General features: G+C 45.6%; 1 long non-coding RNA gene across 4 annotated transcripts; it reads left to right on the top strand.

Annotated features, from left to right (window-relative positions):
* Positions 1 to 12,059: 12,059 nt before the first annotated feature.
* Positions 12,060 to 19,219, top strand: LOC103692343 (uncharacterized). Of its 4 annotated transcripts, XR_005492665.2 has the most exons (4): positions 12,060 to 12,333; positions 13,075 to 13,228; positions 13,340 to 13,428; positions 18,949 to 19,219. It is a non-coding gene; the product is annotated as an uncharacterized LOC103692343 (long non-coding RNA). The 4 variants fall into 4 exon arrangements; XR_005492666.2 differs by lacking the exon at positions 13,340 to 13,428 and having other exon boundaries at positions 12,067 to 12,333; XR_595582.3 differs by having other exon boundaries at positions 12,067 to 12,333; positions 13,075 to 13,428.
* Positions 19,220 to 20,753: the final 1,534 nt, after the last annotated feature.

Here is a 20,753-nt window from a genome sequence, read left to right as displayed (position 1 = left end):
CTGGAATCTTACAGTCTTACATCGCTGAAACATAATGCCACTCATCCGTGGCAAGAACGTTAACTCCCCATCTTCTTCAGAAGAAAAGAACAGAGGTATTTGGAATAGGAACAGAAGGCTGGGGTTGAGGCTGAGTGATCAAGCACCTGCCTCCCAGGCTGAAAGCCCTGGGTTCCATCCCCAGCACCACGATAAAAACATTCTAAAAATTACAATAATTAAAGATAAGCTGGGGGTATGGCCATCTCTACTCTAGTCAGTAATCAAGACTGAGGGCAAAAGATCTGAGAGGGTGGGTGTGGGACCCACTAAGAAAGAAGAAGTCCTATGAAACTCCAAAACCACACACAACTACTTCATCAGAGTCAAGAAATGGCCCTTATGCTGTGGTCATCCTCCTTAGCCCAAGGGATAGGGTTTCTGTTTTGAGTTTTCTTGACTTTGCTCACAGGTGCTTGAGTTGACCACCCCATCCCCAGTGTCATGGAGGGATGGGGACTAGAGAGAGGTGCTCAGTGAAGCGACTCGACCCTGGTAGCTGAAGGTAAGTTGGCAGGGCTCCTCATGGCCTGAGCTGCTGAGGTAACATGCATGACTGCTCCCGGCAGCGGCCCAGACTCCGAGCAGGGTTTGGCGCCCACAGCCTGGTCTGTTCACAGTCGGGCTTCTAGTTCCGGCTTTTGCTGAAAGCTGTTACTTTTTTTCAGAGTCTTCTCTGCTCATGGTGTCTTTATTGTTCTATAGGAGAGATGAGGCTGAATGTCCCAGGGTCTCTGCTTCCCAACATCCAGTTATGAACTCATCCATAAATCAGTGGAGATCACTCACATGCTTAGGGACTGCTGCTCCCTGACTGTAAGCTCTGCCCATGCTAGGTTCTGTAAATACAGGACACACACCCCTCCCCCACAAGGAGTGCTGAGATTTATCTAGGTCAAAGCAAGTGATGGGCAAAGAATAAAGAAACAAAGTTCTGAGAACCACTGTACCCCTGAGACAAAGACAGCTTTTTGGGCCTGTGGTCTGCATGCCTCTCAGGATAGCTGTGAATGAAGCCAAACTCATAAACATAATTAAAACTTTATGAGTTGGTTTTTGATACAATTTTTTTCCACTTTTTATTAGCATACAAGGTATTGGATATCTTTGTGGTGTTTTTGAACCAGACGATTTTTCTTTTGTAATCTAACTGTGCAATTCTCAAACACAAACCTTGTAAATGAGCACACCACATCGAACTGTTGAAAGGGTAGATCCCTGCAGAGTTAGAATGTCTCCCAAAGGCCATGTGAAAAGGCTCTGGTCACCAGCTTTTGACCCTGTTGGGATAGAATGACACCTTAGGATTTGGAAGGAAGTTAGGTTATTGGGAGCATGTTGTTAGAGTGGATATTGGGACCTCAGCTCCTCTTCTCTCTGTTTCGTGAAGTCATGAGTATGTCTTCTTTGTCATGGACCCCCACCACAAGGTACTGTGTCCTCATAGCCCCAAAGTCACAGAGCCAAGCAACCACAATCTAAAGCCAAAAATTGAAATAAACTTTCCCTCCTGTCTTTAAGTTTCTATTGCTGTGAAGAGACATCATAACCATGGCAATCTGTACAAGGAGAAAACATTTAATTGGGGCTGGCTTACAGTTCAGAGGTTCAGTCCGTTATCCTCATGGTGGGAATCATGGCAGCATCCAGGCAGACATGGTGCTAGAGATGTAGCTGAGAGTTCTACATCTGGATCTTCAGGCAGCAGGAAGAGAGAATCAGCCTCTGGGCCTGGCTTGAGTTTCTGAAACCTCAAAGCCCACATCCCCAGTGACACACTTCCCTCAACCAAGCCATACCTCTTCCAATAAGGCTGTACCTCCAATAATGCGCCTCCCTATGTGTCTACGGGGGCCATTTTCATTCAGACCACCACACCCCATTATAATTTGTTTGTTGCTAGTAATTTGCCACAGTGATGTTATGTAAATGAATGCAATGCCCCATGAGGTGACTTTGTATTTTGTGTCCAGGGAGGTGACACGTGTAACAAACTGGAAGGGGTTTGGTTCCTTAATGTCTAATGACATTTGCTCCAGACTCTCTTGATCTTGCAGTCCCCCTAAGGACCTCACGGAGTAAGGGAGGCCAGCAATCTGCCCAGTAAGGAGACAGACAGGGGAAAGCCTGCGAGATGGGCACCATCATCTCTACTCTGTGCATACAGCAGCGTGAGGCCTGAACAGGAAGGGCAGCCCACAGCTGGCCTCACAGCGAGACACCTGGTAAGTGTTTGAACTCGGTAGCAAAGAGTCTCCAAAAATAGACAGGAAGGGAAGGTATGGCCAGCTGTTGCACTTGACGCCCTATTCCGGGATGCCCCGAGGACTTGGGGAAAGTGACTCAGCAGAGCTACTCTGTAGAGAGACTCAGAAGGAAAAGCAGTGTCAAGGATTGGCTATGCGGAGTCTGTCTGCCTTTCTCCATGCATTTATGGAGTGCTCACAGAGAAGCAAAGCTTTGCATGCTGTCCCTGTGTGGGGAGTGACTTGGGTCTGTCACAGCCTGCACTGGCAGGGTAAGAACTAAAAGAAAGGAGATGGAAACAGGGTAGGGGACCTGTTTGAGATTCACTGCCTCTGAGAGGAGGGACTTGTGGACTAGAGGTGGGGTATGTTCCAATTGAGGATGCACATTGGGAGGCTTTACTGTTAGCTGGAAAAAAGGCAGCAGGATACATCTTACTCATAACTGACTGCATTTTTTTTTGTCTTGAGGGGAAACCCCAGGAACATATAGACTACCTTTCTTGTTTTACAGATGAGCAACCAGAAACATAAAGAAGTAGGAAGACAAAGAAGAGGAGAAGGAAAATGACAAAGAGGGGGAGGAGCAGAAGAAGCAGGATCAGCTAGAGGAGATGGAGCAGAGAGGGGGAGCAGCTGGAGGAGAAGGAGTAACTGGAAAAGGAGGAGCAGCTGGAGGAAGACAAGGAGCTGGAGGAGAAGAAGCAGCTAGAGGAGGAACAGCTAGAGGGGGATCAGGAGGAAGAGAAGAAGGAGCAGGAGGAGGAGCAAGAGGAGCTGGAGGAAGAGGAGCACTTGGGGAGGTGCAGGAGGAGTGGGAGCATCTGGAGGGGGAGAAGCATCTGGAGGAAGAGCAGGAAGAGGAAACCAATAGATCCAGAGCCACAGAGGTAATTAAAGATAGAGCGGGGTCTTGGCTGCTAACTTTTTTCTTCCTATCAAGAGCTGTTTCCACCATATGGTATTCATGAGGTACTGACAGAGGTCAGCGAACTCTTCCTATAAAGGGCCAGATAGACTCAGTAGGCCACACAGCCTGTTGTAACCCATCATAGCCACTGACAGCTCACAGACAAACGTGCATGGCTGTATTCCAGTAAAATGGTATTTGTGAAAGCAGGTGGCAGCCCTCGTTGGTCCACAAGCCATGGCTTGCTGACTCTGGTCTTGGTATTTTTCTTTCAAACATACCTCTGTGTTAGAGCCAGTGGTTGGTATTTTGTCATCCTCCTAACATCAGGGCATCGGAGCAACTAAGGCTCTGGGCTGTGCCCTTCAGAGAGTGAACAGAAGGAGAATGGCAACAGTGTAAATCAGAACAGAAAGAAGTCACCCAAAGAGGACTTGGAGAGGAAAGAAGGGGAGGGGAAGGAATGGGAAGTGAAGAGACCAGAAACAACGCCACCTTTCCAGTGCTGTAACAATCCTCCATGTAGGCTGCTGATACCTCTAGGATGGCTGACTGGGTAAAAGTGTGTGGCAAACCTGATGCACTAAGTTCAACCCTCGGACCCACACTGAAAAAGAGAACTCACTCTCTCAAGTTGTCTTCTGAAACCCACATGTGCACGGTGGCATGAACACACACTCCTTCCCTCTCTCCCCAACTCTCTCTCACATACTAAATAAACGAACAAATAAATGAATGAATGAATAAGATAAAAAGGGAAAAGACTGGTGTGGCCAGTGGTGGTGCGTGTAAACTTTCCAATCTCCACAGTCGACTTCTTCCTAATTTTGAGGGCATCCAGATCATAGCTATTCTAGAACTAAAGTAGTTAGTCACAAGAACTCCCTCCCCAGAGCCTCCCCTTTACCTACTCAGAGGAAAACAGGTATATTTAACCTCAGTTTGCTGCTTAATCCTGTATGTCTGTGTAGCAAGTCAGCAGGAGATGTGGGCAATGAAGGTTCCTGAAGGACAGAGATGGAGGGAGAATTAATAGGAGTCCCCAAAGCCCTTTGCTCAGACAATGCACAATGATGTAAAGAGAAAGGACTTCAAGTCATTCATGGTAGTAGTGCACACCTGGAATCCTAGTACTAGTGAGGCTGAGAGAGGAAGATCATGGGTTGAGGCCAGCCTAGGCTACACACTGTCTCAAGAAACAAAAACCAACAAACACAAACACAAAACCAGCTTAAAGGAACTTAATACCAGTACCGATGGGTTTGCATGGCTTTTCAGGTTAGAATCTAAAGACCTCATCATGATAGAGCTTCAAAGCAGCCACTTCCTTTTAAAGAGGTATTTTAGGTTTGGATTATGTTTAAATGTGTGAGCATGTGCACGAGTTCAGGTGTCCTCCGATCTCCGGGGTTATAGGCATTTGTGAGGTATTCACTGTGCCTGCTGGACTTCTGTCCTCTGTGAAAGGAGCATACACTCTAGCACTGAGCCATTTCTCCAACTTCAAGAGGCCGAGTTCATCAGTGGCATGGTTTTGTCTGTAGACTTTGTGTCTTTCTGGTAGGAGATGCCTCTTCTCTTTCCAAAGAGGCATGGCTTTCAAGATGCCTAAGCCCCAGATTGCCCAATGAAAATACTTCTCAGTCTCGTGATTTTGGGATCACCTGGAAATATATGCAAGAAGAAATAAAGAGCCATGAAGGATATTCTTTAGTGTCCCTTCCAACTCTGAGGTGAGGGTCTCTTCCACCTTTTATTACTCCACCTTGGACAGAAGTGGACATTCTTGGAACCTAGAACTTGCCACAGTTCCCCTTGGGCCTTTCACTACACTCAGGGGCAGGGAGACAAGAGGTAAAAACAACTGACAACAGACACTTTTAATATGCCCAATTAGATGACCCGAATGTAACTTAGAAATAGGTTCAAGACAATTTGCCAGGGTCCCTTTGAGAGCTCAATGTGGCAGGGGTAAGGGATTGGAGGTGTAATTTAGAATGCTACACAAGTGTGTGTCACTGGTCTTGGTGCTGACTTTCTGTGATTCAGTTGGCTTGCTCCAGGTCCCAATTTCAAACACCTAATGCTGTTGCTAGGGAACTTCTGGTACTCACAGTGTCTGGACCCTGCCTTCTTCCTTTTGGGATGGTTTTGACTACTCCTAGAGACAATTGAAATGGTTGCTCATCCCCATGACGTTATCTTAACTTAATTTGGATTCTGTGAAGTGGATTTTGATTGCTAGGAGGCTGATGCTTTTTCGTCTGAGTGGAAAGAATATGGAAACATTTCTGCCTTGCCCTTCACATTTGATTGATACTTTTCACTTTGAAAGCTAATTATAACCGATGTGAAAGAAAAATGGGATTTAGAAATATGGGCTCTTTTCATGAATTTTCACTCTGAAAATTCGGGTCATCTGTTTCGTTTTCTCATACCTCAGTTTACTCACCAGCCAGGAGGCTTGCTGTGGATGTCAGTAATCTTCTCGTGGCTGTGACAAAATACCTGGGGAGATAAACTAAGAGAAGAAAGGTTTATTGGTTCAATACTCCAGGACTCTCAGTCTATTACTCTTGGTGCTGTTTCCCTTGGGCATGGCAGATGGTATCGGGGAGGCAGAGAGGGAACACAGGGATGGAGTTGGGGGGAGGGACAGGGCGTGGATGGGGATGAACAGACACCGAAAGGGGTATGACCTAATGCCTTCCCACTGAGTCCTACCTCCCAAAATGTGTCTTTCCAACAGCTCCAGGGCTGGTGACACATGTCTTTTGGGAGCATCTCATACATAATTCACACATTCATCCTCTAGCTATGGTGTATTCCTTCTGACCTCCAAACACAGCAAGTTATGGGTCTGACTTGCTATCACCCATATTGGTCTAACAGGATCCCAGTCTGTTAAAGACCCCTTTGCTCAAAGCAGGAATGTTCGTGCCATTCCTGGCAAGTGGCAGTCAGCCCCATGTATACTATTCCTAGGACTGTAGACATCTATAGTCAAAGTATTCATTTCATCTCTAGATCCAGGTTGCTGTTGGAATCTTCCTCCCTCTCTCAGCCATCCTCCCATGCCCTCCACCTGCGTGCCCCAGCCACGCTGCCTGAAGCAGAGCGAGGCAGACGGACTCTTTGTGCCATCATGACTCTTCAGGTCTGATTGCTCCTCTATAGGCATTCTTTGCAAGTTGTTCGAGGTACGCAGAGGAAGACTGTCTCGAGAAGGGCAGACGCACCGTTGCATTTGTGGTGGTCCCTCCTGCTATTGGCAAGCTCTCAGTTAAACAAACAAAGATGTGTTCCAGTGAAGTGGGAAACCTGTAGGGTGCACTTGTTCAAAACATTAGGTTTCTGAGATGGAGGTAACCCCATTTCGGATTCACACATCACTACACCCTGCCTGGATGATGATTCTTCTCTCATCTGGAGTGTTTACACAGCTAATGAGATCACTGCATTTTAAAAGTCTGCCCAGGAAGCAAAGGGCCCGAGTCTGTTTAAGATTTCAATAGAGATCCTTTGGCTCCATTTGCAGACATTAACACTTGATATCAAGAATCTAGTTAGGAAGGGTTTCTTGCTGTGTGACTCTTTCTCTCAGTGACTGAAAGAAACACTATTCATTTACTTGCTCAACTCGTGTTTGTTGAGCGGCTATTGTACGTCATGAACTGCTGTAGACATTTATGCTATGTAACAGAGGAAAAAGAAAAGAGAGAAAAGGACACAAAGCCCCTGCTCTTATAATGCCGACATTCTGGGAAGGCAATCTTCTCGGAATGTGTAGCTTGACATTATAACAAGTAAATTACACTGTCGGTTGATGACGTGGCTGAGACGTATCTCAGAGGTAGAGCACTTTGCTTGGTGTATGAAGAAAGGCTCTGGGTTCATCTCTAGCACCAGAAAAAAAGATTAAAAGTAAGGAAGTAGGCAGATCACAGAGGCTGACATGATCAGAGCCTGCAGGTCTGCATTAGCTCCTACATGCTATGATTGTGTGGCTTTGGGGTTTTGTGGAGCTCCTGGCAGTGGGAGTTGGAGGGTGTCTCTGACTCTCTTGCTTGTTCTTGGGACCCCTTTCTCCCTAGTGGGCTCCTTGCTTACCCTTGATGTAAAGCTTTGTGTCTGCTCTCACTGTATCCTGAGATACTATGTTCTGTTGATGTCTCTGGGAGGCCTGCCATTTGGGGCGAAAGATGCGGGGTAGGGAGAGGAGAATAGATCTAGGGGAGATGTGGTGGAACCGGGAAGGGTGGAAGGAGGAGAAGCTGTGGTCAGGGTGTGTTGTATAAGAGAAGAAAAATTAAAAAAAATAGAACAAGAGAGAGCAGGCTGAGCAAGCTATGGGGAGCAAGCCAGGAAGCAGCACCCCGCATGGCCTGTGTATCAACTGTCCTCACTCTCTTTGGTGATGAACAGTGATATGGAAGTGTGAGACAAATGACTGCCCACTGTCAATAAATAAGTAAAAGGTGGTAAGCTCTTTTTAAAGCTTTTAAAGTCATATGTGTGCAGGTGTGCATGTGTACGTGTATCTGTCTGTCAGTCTGTCAGTCTGTCTGTCTGTGTGCTTGTGTGTCTCTGTGTCTGTGCATGTCTCTCTGTGTGTATGTGGTGTGTGTGTGTGTGTGTGTGTGTGTGTGTGTGTGTGTGTGCCTGTGTGTGGTGCACAAACCCATGCACATACATGTAGGGGTCAGAGGAGGAGGTTGGGTCTCTAACTCAGTTGTTTTAGGTCTTATTCACTCCAGTCAGGGTCTCTTACTGAATCTGGAGCTTATAAGTGCTGGGATAGACTGGTTGGGCAACAAACATGGATGATCCCTGCCTCTCCTTTTGCCTGTCCCCCAGTTCTGGGGTTAACGATGAATGCAGACACATCTGGCTTTTAACACGGGAGCTAGGGGCTGGGACTCAGGTCCTCATGCTTATGCAGGAAGTGCTGTCACCACCGAGCCATCTCTTCAGTCCCCAAATTGTGAGATCTTTAAAGAAGAAAACAACTGAGTCAGTTAGGGGCAGGCATACTGGGATGTAACTAGGGTACATGGCTCGATGGCTGAAGGTGATTTGGAAATGGAGCTTCTAAGACCTGGGCATCAGGGCATCCTGACTTGGTACTGCATCCTTCACAGACCAGAGAGCATTGTAGCTGGCAGTGCTGGGAACTTGGATAAAAAGAAATCACCTGAAGGAAAAGATTGAGGAGAGGGAGGGTGAACTGCACGACTAGGGGTAGGGTGTCCAGATGGTCAATGTGTGTCAGAATGTGACAGTTCAACCAAGGGATACACCAGAAATGACCAGATGGTCAGGAAGAGTCCAAGAGAAACCAAAATACAAAATGGTTGCCTTAAGTATTCTAACAGCCATAGAGGGATCATGATGGGATAGACGCCTTTATCTGATTGTTATTATCGCTGTTATTATTTGGAAGGTTGGTTTGTTTGAGACAGGAACTTTTTCTACAGAGTCCTGGAACTTGTCTCAGTCTCCCAAGTGCTGGGCTTACAGGCATGGGTCACAACATCCAGCAAGGAAGATTGCCTTTACTTACTCTGTGTGTGTGTGTGTGTGTGTGTGTGTGTGTGTGTGTGTGTGTGTGTGTGTGTACATGCATAGATGTAGAAACCAGAGGCTGATGTGTCTTTCTCAGACTCCCTTTAAAATGAATGTGATTTGGTCATGGTGCACCTACTGCTTTGGGTTGGGGATTTGATCCTGGTGGGAATTTGGGTGAGTGATGTTTCTGCTCAGTTAAGAATATATGGTATCCATTGGAGGGGGCAGGAGGAGAGGAGAGGAGAGGAGTGGAGAGGAGAGGGAGAGAGGGAGAGAGGGAGAGAGGGAGGAAGAGCGAGATCGAGAGAGAGAGGGGGGGGGATGTGTGAAACTCTAGAAGATGGAGGCAAAACCTCAGGGTCAAATCATAGCCCGAATGATTTGCCTACGGCGGGAATCATAGCGTTGACACAATATAACACCTCATCAGCACAGAAAGCAAGAAAAGACCTGCCAGGACATCCAAAGACAAGAAAAGGGTCAGGAAAGGGTTCTTACCTCTGTGGATTTTACTTGAGGGTGTAGTTAGCATATCTGTCATGGGTTCTATATTCTGTACTGATCTGAGAGCAAACTAAGCCAGGGAGGCAAGCGAAGGAGATGCTCTCACTACATTCTCCGACTGAGCCTAGAAGGAGGCTGGCACCTTCTCTCAGTTTGTGTTGCAGTTCAATATGTCAGGAAGTGTATGCCTCAGGCCTAAATCCTAAGGAAGCTAATGGCGTGCTGTTTTGAATCTGAAATGTCCCTGTAGGCACAGGTGTCAGTTCCTTGTCCTCTAGTTGCTGGTTGTGCTATTTTAGTAGGCCATAGAACCTTTCGGGGGTATGGGGGGCTGGCTGTTGGAAGCAGGCCACTGAGAATAAGCCTTGGAAGGCTGTATCTACGTCTGGTTCCAGTTGCTCATCTCTTCCCGATCTGCTGGGATGCGGGAGCTGCACAGAGGCACTGCCCTGAACCCTGCCCTGCTTTCCCCAGCACAAGGGGCTGAAACCTCAGAAATCGTGAGCCAAGATAGTCTCCTCCCTTCTGTCGTTTCTGCCCTGTGTTTTGGTCAACAGCAGCTAATACGCTTGAGTAATGGACAGGATGTCGATTCCAAAACTTTCCTGATGGAGGACAGAGCCTTTGTCAGCAGACACCAACCTCTCAAGGATTCAAATCTACTGAAAGAGGGCTCAACCATCAGGGGCACACGCACGGACCTGGAAACGCCTTATCTTTGAGTCCTAGAGGCCACCCTATGCTAGGTTTCCATTGTGGACTGTGGGCTGACTGGATGGCTCCTCTGACACAGGCGGCTTTCTGGGGACCCACATGAGTTCTGGGTGCCTAACTGTGAGGAGATTATAGAGGAACCAGAGAGCTGGTGGGATGTAGTTCCTGGAGAAGCAGAACTGAATGAGTAGGATCCCCACCGCCTCTGTGTGATACTTTTAACTCTTGAGGGTTTATGGTTCAGACACCAGCCTCAGACACAGGTGTTTGGGAATCTATAAAAATGGATGAGAATTGAACACTTTATTGGCCTCCAAAGAAAACTATTAAATTGAATTAATAAAATTTCAATTTGTGGAAATGGCATCCTAATGACTGATTTAATTGCTAAGCTTAGTACAATTGTCCTTTAGTGTCCATGGGGGACCTGCTCCAGGACAATACTCCCACATCTAAATCAGACATTCCTGTGCTGTACAAAATGGTACCACATTTATGTATAAACATACAAAACCCTCAAATAATCTAAATCATCTCTAGATGACTTTATACACGCAGTGTAGAGCAAAATTGCTAATGTTTTTCTGCATTGCTTAAGGGATAATATAAAATAAATAAATTAAAGCCTATATGTGTTCATTATAGACACCCCCCCTTCAGTATTTCCCTCCCAACACAGCATGCAAAACTTCCAGATACGGACAACCGGCTGTTAATTAAATGACACATTTGAAACCAACAAAATCTATAGTTTTCTTTCTTTTTTTTTCCACAAGAATTCCTAAGCAGGCTCAAGAACTGCCAGGAAGCTGCCGCCAGTCATCATTTAAATTACTTGTAGCCAAAACATTTCCAAAGCAAAAAAAAAAATTATCATTTTAAAATGTATTTTTGCGGCAAAAGAAAAAAAATACTCATTAGATTGGATATGAGATGAGGGGTTAGGTCCGGAATTGAGAAGTTGTCAGCAAGGTTCTGACAAGCACCCACCCATTCTGGGCAGCCAGGCAGGCAAAAATGAAGCAGTAGCCCCACTGTGGAGACCCAGGTGAGGAAAGCCTTATGGTTCTATCTTCCTGTGGGCACTCCTGCCTCCGCCTCTGCCAATCACTCCGTGGCCTCCTTCATTTACTTCTGAAACTTTTCTGGAACAAATTCTCCCACAGCAATCCTTTCCAGAATGCCACAGTAGCAAGAGTTCTCAAAGACTTTGATTGATGGGGTTTTGAAACATGCTCTCCTTTTGGTAATATTTATATTTGATCCCTTTTGGACCAACTGCACATAACTAGAGCTTATCACGTTGCGGAAATTACGGGAGGACTCGAAGGCACAGGAGTCCGCCGAGCCCCGGGAGAACAAAGATTAATACCTATCTGTGCCTTGCGGCCCCTGACCTCTGCTATCTGTAAATAATGTTTAGAAAGGATGGGGCACATCATGATCTATGATATGGTGGCGGCCATTCCAGTTGTTCTGTCTTCAGATGTGATTTATCATTCTCTATGGTGACACAAATCATGGCCCTAACTTGATGTGCTGGCATGCCGGATCCCCGAGTTTGCATCCTAACATTTTAAACCTGAGTTAGACTTCACCGCCTGCTTCAATTCAGAAATAGGCTGCAAAAAAAACACACTTTGCGAGCATTTTGGTTCCGCCGCTGGCTGGGAGCAGCAGTTCCTTTCCAGCCCTGAGAAGGGCCAATGAGAAGGCATATGAATAGTGAAATGATTGATTTTTTTAATTTAATTTTTTCCATATTTCTTTTACGGGTCTGAAGAGATGATTTAGCAGTTAAAAGTGCTGCCTGCTCTTTCAGAGGACCTGGGTTTTATTAGCACCCATGGTGGGTGGCTCACGACTGCATGTAACTCCAGCCCCGGCGAATCCAACGTCCTCTTCTGACAACGTTGTGGAGGTGAAATAGCTGTTCTAATACGTGTGTCTGTGTGAGCGTATGTGCGCATGTGTGTGGGGACCTGCGGGTGCCGCAAGAGGGCATTAGATGCTTCAGAACTGGAGCTGTGGAATGTCTAGTTTGTTACGTGGGTGCTGGGGTGGGAACGCTAGTCCTCACGATTTCCTAGCAAGCCCTCTTAACCAGCGTGCCAACCTATTAGCCAAACGAGGTCTAATTGTAGGTGAAAAATTGTCCTCGATTTTCTTTCTTGTCTCACTTCCTTTCAGCATAAATAAGATGCCGAGTGACCAGTGAAACCAGCCTGCATCCAGCTATCTTCAGGAACACTAAAGGAAAGGCGGCCTCGGGAGTGTCCTGTCTAGGGACCTGACCCCAGAAGCATGCACATTAGCTCTCTGTCACACACGGAGGGCCTGCAGGCTTCTGTGGTGAGTGCTAGCCTCTGTGGAGAGATGTTTTTGTCCCAAAAGCAGGGTGTGCAATCATACTATGTCTGCCCCTCAGTGTAACCATGCTCCCTGAAATGGATGGGAATAAGAGGACATGAGGGGGTTCTATGGGAAAACACCCCATTTCTTTGGAAGCTGTTTCTTTCTGTAAAGGGCGATTCCTACAGAAAGTACAGTAACTAATTAAAAAAAAATGACATTGTATCATTTATCTTGGGAATAACCTTTGTATTTAGTGCAAATTATTATTATTTCTTTTATATAAAGAATCCGAGGATGTTGGATTTAAAATTAATTTATGATTTATTTTTTTCCCTTTCGAAACAGAGACTCATTATGTAACCGAGGTTGGCCTAGAACTTGCTATGTAGCCCAGGCTGTCCTCACCCCCACCTCAAGTCCTGAAAATGCTGGGATTTCAGGCGGGTGACAGCACACCCAGTAAAAATAACATTTGACTTGCAACGATTCACAGTTAGATGGTACCTTCCGAAAGGGTGCAACTGTATGTTATGGATGTATGTTTAAATTAAAAAAAAAATAAAACAAAATGTCTTTTCTAGATTCACGTTTTGTTTAGACAGAAATTCAGTGTCTTAGCCTGATGGAGCAACGAGGGGACATTTTCTCCTCTGTGGTCCTACCTCGAGCAAAGCATTACTGTTCCACCCAACCCTGGCTTAACCCGATGTCCTCTCTGTCTCCTTGTTTCGCTCGCAGATTGTCCCCGGGTTTCCAATGCCTGTCAGTGAGCTAAGATGACAGATTTGCCCGTGCTGGTGGGCTGAGGCAGTACGTGTGTGAGCTCACGCCTCTGGAAGCAGTTCCTGTGATGCTGCTGTGCCCAGCGGTGACTTCGAAGGCAGGAGCTGAGGTGAACACAAATCCAGGGGAAACGAGGAAGCAGAGGTCTAAGTGACTCCCAGCATCTCACTGGGCCAGGAAGACACTACCCTGCGTCTTACTCTATAGTTCTCATTTTTAGATGGAGACTTCTGAGCCACTCTGGAGACAATAGAAACATCCCCAGGGATGTCCAAAGTGACATCCATTTGCTCATCCCAACCCCAGACGGTGAGCGGCAGTGAACTTTCGGTGCATAGCAGCATTTTGCCATATAGAGTGGGTTATTAATACTACCCCGGAGCCTTGGCAAACTCCGGCCTCCACCACATTTCACATTCTACTTTTTCGTAAACATCTTATCTCATCCAACCCAACATAGCTCCCTAATTCTTTATATAACCATGGAGCTCAACACTCCACCTTCGTTGGATGGGTCCTTCTCAAACTCGCTTTATATTACAACAACATTAATTGCTATTTTATGCTCATCCGCAGACAGACATCTTCACAACTTCTTGGTAACTTACAAGTGCACTGGTTGACAGCATCCTCAATTAGCAGAGTCATTTCCATATCCTGGACATATACATTGATCAGAAAAGATGACAATTTATTTTTAGACAGACGCAGCCTGCATAATTTAAATATATTTCCCATTTGGCAAAAATGGTGTTGTAGCTAATGTATGTTCAATATTTCCAAAAACATTGGTACTTTCCCATAAATATCTTCCATATTTTTTTTCAGTGAGTAATAAAATAGGTTGAGGTGGGATGTGTTTTAGCCCACCACATTATATCACTCCTATTTTTCCTCTTTGTTGGATGGCAATCAGGGGCCCCGATGCCAAGCTTTGGAAGCAACAGCATCTGGCTCCTTGGCAGAACCCGCAGGCAGACTTGTTGCCAACCTCTAAGCTGTGTCTGGGTCTGTTGCAGGGTTTGGCTGCAGATGGGCGCTCTGGGTTGCCTCGTGCTTCTGGAAGCCAGTCCTGGCTTTCCTTTTATTCTGAGGACTTTACTCATTTTTATTCATTTGTGAAGAAGGGCCCATCCAAATGTTTTATGAAACCAACACAGGAGAACATTAATGGATCAAGTTTTGCCTTTGAAGAGGCAGAGGTCATTGTACATTTAGGCAGGAGACACCACACGCTGGAAGACAAGTCCACGCGTGGGCGAGCTTCGTCCCTTGAGCTTCTTTCTCTTCCACAGGGCTCCGAGGGAGGGTGGATTTGTATTCCTGTCCCTCCCTCCCTCAGGATGGGGCTGTGTGCTTACTGGAAAAACAGAAACAGGGGGAGCTCAGCCATCCTCGGATGGAGAAAGCCTCCTGTTCCTTTGTCTCTTTAATGGAACTAGACCCCGAGGACACAAGGACTGTGGCAGAGGTCCTCTGTGCCCTGCTCTCCCCTTCGGTGTTACTGTTCACCTGAGTGTAGAACCACGCCATGACAAGAACAAAGGGTGCACACTAAGTCTTAATTTAGTCCCAGCTCAGCACATACATCGAAGACAGAGCTTTTGCCATGACTGTGGCCTCTAGTGCAAGAGCTCCTGGTTTTCTTAGAATTTTGAAATGCTGTCTCCAGCTCAGTGGTGCACTCCTATGATACCAGGAATTGGGAAGCAGAAGAAAGGTAGGGAGTTCAAGGCCATCCTGGGCAACATAGCATACTAGATTTCATCTCATAAAAAGCAAAAACCAAAGACACCCAAATTGTTGCAACCCACCGATAAAAGAAACAAATCGTAACAACTCACCAACAAAAGAAACACTCCTATTACTATCCCTGTTATTTATCACCCAGATCTGCTAAAAACAAAACAAAACAAAACAAAAAACCCAACAAACAACAACAACAACAGAAACCCCCAAGTCTGGGGGCTTGAGGAAGAATTAAGAACACTAGCTGTTCTTGCAGAGGACCTGGGGTCAGTCCCCAGCACATACAAGGTGGCTCACAACCACCTGTAACTCCAGTCCTAGGGGAGCTGATGCATTCTTTTGTGAGCACATGGTACATAGATATTAATGCAAACAAATCACCATACCCATAAAATAAAAATAAAAGGAAAAAATCCAACAAATCTCTGTCTTGCACATACACGATACCACTATTTTAATGGACATATATTTTATTCTTGTTCTCAAGATGTAACCATTGTGTGGTGTCTCCTGGGTGCATTCCTCTCATCCACTCTTTCATTGGCAGCTTTTGACTGAGTACCTACTGTTTTGTCAAACACCAAGTCCTGCTCTCACGGTGTTTGTTTTCTGTTAGAGGAAGGATGCTATGAAATCGACTCCCAAGATCACTGTAGACGGCAAGAGTGCTATTAGGGAAATAAAACCGTAACATGCAGAACATTGTAGTGGAGGTGGAGAGCCATTCAAGACGGATTTGGGCCCACTTCTGGGCATCTATCCAAAGGAAATAAAATTACTATCTCACAGAAAGCTGCAGAGGCTGAAGAAATGGCTTGGTTGAGAGTGCTGGCTAGTCTTGCAGAGAGAGGACTCAGTTCCGATCCCAGAAGCTATAGTGCAGGCTTGTAACTCTAGTTCTCCGGGATCTGACCCTCCCTCTGGACTCCACTGACATCTGCACCCACATATGCAAACACACACGCACACAGTAGTTATGGAAGGTGATGTGTTTGTCAATCAGCTTGCTGATACAGTCTCTTAAGTGTATATCCAAACGTCATGGTAAACATCTTTAATCCGTGAACTTCTTTTTGGTTTTGTGTGACTCTGTGTGTGTGTGTCCATGCATGTATATGCATGATCATGTGTATGCATGCAGAGACCAGAGAAGGGTATCAGGTGTCTTCCTCTACCATTCTCTGTCTTACTCCCCTGAGACAGGGTTTCTCATTGCACCAGAAGTGTGGTGTGAGTTTAGATAGGATGATTGGCCAGCAAGCTCCCAGCATCCACTTATCTCCATCCTCTAGCACTAGGGTAATCAATAGTCATATGTGAGTATCCATGGCTCCTTTATGGGAATGCTGGGGGTTCAAACTTGGGTCCTTATGCTTGTGTAGAAAGCATTCTTATTCCCTGAGGCCATCTCACACCCTTGAAAAGTACCATCATCATCATCATCATCATCATCATCATCATCATCATCATCATTATTATTATTAGGAAGTTCTGTCCCTTGTGCTTGAGAGTGGCCTGACCAGGAGAGATTATTTAAGAAAGTAGGATTAGGTCTAAGACCACATCAGCAGAAAGGAGTCAGCCAGTGTTCTTCAAGGGCAGCAGAGCTGCAAGAGATAAAAAGGAGGCAAAGGTATCAATGAAGAATGACCCTGGCACAGCTGAGGGCCAGAAGGGCATGGAGTAATGATCCTGCTGGGTGTCAGACAGGGGCTTATTCACTGAGAACATGGAGTGAGTCATGGAACATATTCTAGTAGCAATGGGAAGCCATTGGTATTTTTCAGTCGTGGAATGACATGGTTAGTTCCTAAGTTTGAAAGGTCACTTTGGCTACAATGTAGGGGAAGGAAAGACACAGAGAAGTAGCAAAGTTACAATGATCCAAGTCCAAGAGATGATGTCTGTTAATAATGCTTATGCTGGCTAATCTTCACAAACAAGCACACACACACACAAGCACACACACACACAAGCACACACACAAACACAAGCACACACACATAAGCACACACACACACAAGCACACACACACAAGCACACACACACAAGCACACACACAAGCACACACACACAAGCACACACACACAAACACACACACAAGCACACACTCAAGCACACACACACAAGCACACACAAGCACACACACACAAGCACACACACAAGCACACACACACACACAAGCACATACACAAGCACACACACAAGCACACACACACACGCACACACACAAGCACACACACAAGCACACACACACACACACACACACACACACACACACACACACACGATGCACATGATTTTAGAATAATCTCTTGTACCTAATGGGACAAAACCTAGAATTTGGGAGGACCATGAGACCTTGCACCATGAAACTGAATAGAGGAGAAGAGCGTTTATGGTTCCATTTGCCTTCCAGCAAGAACAAGGTGAAGTTAAGCTCAAGTGTGGAAGTGTATTCCTACCATCCCAGGAATCTGAGAGGAGAAATGGGAGTTTAGGGCTACAAATTGAGAACGTGGGAGGGGAGGGAGGAAGAGAGGGAGATGAGAGGGAGAAGAAACAAGCAATCAAAAGGCTATAGTCAGTGGGGTGTGATGGCACCTTGAATCTCAGTGCTCAGGAGGCAGAGGCTGTGGGTCTCTGTGAGTTAGAGGCCAGCCTGGTCTACACAAAGAGCTCCAGACCTAGCCAGGGCTACGTAGAGAGAGCAGAGAGCTTAATTTCTTTTTAAAGGTTCATTCAAACTGGGTGCTAGTTGTGCATGCCTTTAATCCCAGCATTTGGGAGGCTGAGGCAGGTGGATCTCTGTGTTTGAGGCCAGCCTGGTCTACAAGGTGTGTTCCAGGACAACCAGGGCTACACAGAGAAACTTTGCCTCAAAAAAAAAAAAGAAAGAAAGAAAGAAAGAAAGAAAGAAAATATTTATATCAAAACTTTATATGACAAGAAAATGAATCAAGCAATCGGGGGTGGGGGAGGGTTGAAAACACAGCTTGGCAGATTGCTCAGAAAACAAGAACAAATTAAGGTGGCTGGGCCAAGGTATCTGGAATGCCTTTCTGTGTGTGCTCAGGGTGGGAGCATAAACCTGCTCTCTCCTAGGAGAACTAACTTCAGCTTCTCCCTCACCCCAAGTTCAAGTGCTCCCCAGATGCTCTCACTCTTTGAATGTGAACACGGGACACAGAAGACCATCTTTCCCCTTGGGCTCATATGTTCTAGGCTCTCACCCTCCCAGAGCCGAAAATTCCCACTAACTCCAAGGAACCTGAGTTTCAGCAGACTGAAAAGGAGGAACCGTCTGCTCGCTAGCATAGGGAGTCATTCTTGTTCACTATTGCACAAGTGTCAGAGGAAAAAAAAACCCACAAAAGACTGTAGGATGCAGTCACTAACTGGTGACTACTGTGGGGAAATACAAGGCACACTCGTGGCATCTGTTGGACTCTTTGGTGTCTACGGCTATGGTAACCTGACGAGACTCAGATCTCACATCCCCAGCTCCTTTCCCCTGTTAAAAATCACCACGAATGTCAAACGCTGTTGCTTCTCTATTGCTCCCCAAGAGCTGGCGTGCTAACGTTTTCTATGTTAGCTGAAGAGTTGTTGGTTTTCTTTCTCCATTTTTAGAAAACTGTTATTAAACATTGCCAAACCTCTTCAATTAGGCTAAATCAGTGTAATCTACTTAATGTAAATTGAAGTGGTCCATCCCTTTTAAGTGAGCAAATGCCTCCACCGTGATGCTACGTCCATGTGGACAGCAACTTTTTTTAAAGTCAAATATTGGACTGAATTGACCGATCATTTGCCTGAATGTATCCATCAATTTATAAGAATATATATATATGCACATATGTACATATATAAACATATATGCATTGGTGTATATATGTGCATGGATATGTGTGTGTTTTTGTGTATTTGTGTATATGTGTATGTATATATGTGATCACAGTATTGAACTCACTTTCCTTTAAAGTTACTTCTGACTTATATCATATTGGGTAAACTGTTGTACATTTCCCCTTTTATGCAAAAATTTTATATGTTCTTCCTCTATATTCTGTCCCTTAGATTCTATCCGTCCTTGGAAACGTGATGCCAGTTGAAAGTGTATGGATTTGTCACTACAAGTTATGACTAAATATGGCTAGTTTCTCATCCTTATCATCGAAGACTTTCAGGATGTTGACGGTGACCTTGAGATTCCTCATTTAGACTGAGCAAAATCACTGTTGCTTCTGACAAGGAAACAGAAGAGCCAGGCTGACGAACAGTGTCTCCTTGGCTAGATGGGTTCAGGACCTTCCTAAAACATTAAAGTGTTGTCTGGCCTCAAAACTAACAACTTTTGGGCTCCTTCTTTTTCCTGTGGAGTTCTCTGAAAGCACAGTGCTTGAGTAACAGTGACTGGGGTCAGTTCCAGGAACAGAGCCTGGCCAGAGCCAGCTGCCAGGACCTGAAGCATCTATGGGGTCTTCCCTTCCTTGGCAGTGAATTCGAGTGGGTACCAGTGTACCTAGTCCATGTGATAATAGCATCTCACAGGCCGCCTGGCAGTGGTTCCAGTGGCAGAATTTTCAGAACCATTTGCTCTCCTGATACTCTTGAGTGTGTTGAGAGGTGTAGTGCAGATAATTCCTAGCCACAGCATTCGTCTAGCACGAATTAGATAAAGTCTGAAGTGTGTACCAGTGGGGAGGGAGATGGTTCAGTTGTACTTGTCATCCCAGCATCAGGACCAGAGTTCAGATCTCCAGCACCCGTGTAGAAAAACTAGCTGCATGTACCTGCAAGCCCAGTGCTGTTTTGACAGAGACAGGCAGATCCTGGAAGTTCATTGACTAGCCAGTCTAGACAAATCATGAACTTCAGGTTCAGTGAGAGTCCTTAATTTAAAAAAAATTAAATTATAAATAAATAAATAAATAAATAAATAAATAAATAAATAAATAAATAAGTGATTTGGGATGTACTCAGTGGAAAAGCACCTGCCTCACATGTATGAGGCCCTGATTTCAACCTGCAGTATTGTCAAATAAAGGCGTTAAATTAAATCAATCAATCAAGTGAAAATCAACTAAGGAAGTCAACTGTCTTGAGCTCTGATTGCCATATGCACACGAGTGCACATGCCCACACTGACAAGTACACACACACACACACACACACACACACACACACACACACACACATGCCCACACTGACAAGTACACACACACACACACACATGCCCACACTGACAAGTACACACACACACACACACACACACACACACACACACACACACTATGCATGCACACAGAAATTTTGAGTCTGTGGAATATATGGAGGTTTCGCCCTCCAGGCAAACATCCCTGGTGTGACTGGAGTAAAAGCTGAGCATGTTCAGGTATCCCACGCAGCTGTCCTTAAAAATATTGACAAAACTCAATTATCTCTTTTTGCTGTCTGAAAGTCTACTTTACTACTCAAGTGTGTTCCTGATGTTCTGAGGACCCAGTTTTCCCTGCAACTCCACATCTGTGTGTCACACCCTTGGAGGCTGGCTACCCCGGCCTCTCTGCTGACATCTTGTTCCTCCTTCCATCCACCCTGTGAAGCAGATGAGCTCATCCAGCTCGCACCCTGGCCTCTGGCTCCTGAACTCCTTTGTTCATGAGTACTTTCCCTGAACTGCGATGGCCAAATCCAAGATGTCATCATTCACAAGCATCTCCACTCAGACCATGCCTCGGCTTGTGTGCTTCCCATAAGAGGAAAGTCTCCAAGTTGAGGATCTTATTCATCATTGCCATTTCTTCATCCCACAGACTCTCCTTAAAACTGTCTAATCTAACTTCCATTTCCTTTACTGAACCAGCAGAGCTCTGTTCCCT

The sequence above is a fragment of the Rattus norvegicus genome, chromosome 13, assembly GCF_036323735.1.
Source record: "Rattus norvegicus strain BN/NHsdMcwi chromosome 13, GRCr8, whole genome shotgun sequence".
Taxonomy (NCBI): domain Eukaryota; kingdom Metazoa; phylum Chordata; class Mammalia; order Rodentia; family Muridae; genus Rattus; species Rattus norvegicus.
Note: the sequence above shows the minus strand (reverse complement) of the source record. Positions and strands in the feature narration are given on the sequence as shown.